Raw genomic sequence first — 1,477 nt, forward strand, 5'->3', positions numbered from 1 at the left:
ACACACACACACACACACACACACACACACACACACACACACACACACACACACCACACACACACTCCTGCCTCTCTTGTCTGCTCCTGAATCAGTGCAGACTGAGACATGATGCACAGCTGATGTGCCCCCCCGCTCCTCCACTTACCCTTTCTTAATCTGGGTCAGGGGTGTACGTCTTGTCACCCCTGGTGGAGCCCACCCCCCTCCTCTCACATGGAGGGGTGGGGGTGGGGGTAAGAGGTCTGGGCTCCCTTTGACCCGTTTATAATCTCGTTTAGACACTATACAACACACTCACCATCGCTCGGATGAGTTTTATTTTAGATTCAAGTATTTTGTTGGATTTCTCCATTTGAAGCGAAGCTCCTGCAGCTTTCTGTGCACCCCCCACCCCCCACACCCATTAACATCATATTTTACTTCAGCGCAGCTTTAATCAGAAGACTGTGAAGTGAACAGCATCATGGGATGGACATCCTGCCATCTGGGCAGCTCAGAATGATCCTGTTTGGGCTGGAGGGAGTCAATCCAGTGAGTGTGTGAAACAAAAACACCACCTAATTCAGAACAGTTTGCTTTAATGTGAGACATTTGTTCTTCTGTGAACAATTTTAGAGCGTGATTCAGAGTTTCAGACACAATCCTCCCAGATTCTGACCTTTTACACCTCAGCTGTTTTTCCATGCCTATAATAAAAAAAAACTTATTGCTTCCAAATCAGCAAATTTATTCTTAAAAATAAAAGTGACACTAGCATGTGTCACGCCTAACGACAGTGAAACTAGCAGGAAATGCTTCTGTCTGTTTCGCCATGTTTGGCCTGTGTGTATTATTGTTCGATGGACACTTCCTGTGAACATTCCCTGCTCGCTCTGTAATTACTGAAAATATCCTCGCTCCACTAAGTTAAGAGTCTGACCAAAGTGGACATTTAATACCACTCAAGATGTCAAAAAAAGATCCTTTTTCCYTTTCCCAAAGATGGTCAAAAAAAGAACAATTCTCACAAATTTTTCCTTTTTTACCAGTCAAAGGAAGAAGCACAAAAACATACTCAGTTTTATGTCAAAAGGAAGAAACAAAATCCAAACATGTTACTGTGAATTCTAACCGTATGTTTTTAAATCATCATCTGTGTGGAAAACCTGTGGCACAGGTTCAACGAGCTGGAGATCTGATCTAATTAACTGTTGGTCTAAATCAAATTTAAACAGTGAAGTTAAGTGAAAATGTTTCTAAACGACTGCTTCAGGTTTGACTAAATGTTCCAAATTTATTCGGATGATAAAGTATCTGAATTTAAAACAAACCAGAAATATTGTACTTTTTGCAATAAATAAATAAATAAATAAATAAATAAATAAATAAATAAATAAATAAAACATGTGAATGCTGAGAGCTGAATGACACTTGAAATCAGCTAAAATCAGCTAAAGTAAAGTAATTCAAACTAAAAGGAGAAACATAGCTAAAT

The sequence above is a fragment of the Austrofundulus limnaeus genome, unplaced genomic scaffold (assembly GCF_001266775.1).
Source record: "Austrofundulus limnaeus strain Quisiro unplaced genomic scaffold, Austrofundulus_limnaeus-1.0 Scaffold2, whole genome shotgun sequence".
Classification (NCBI taxonomy): Eukaryota; Metazoa; Chordata; class Actinopteri; order Cyprinodontiformes; family Rivulidae; genus Austrofundulus; species Austrofundulus limnaeus.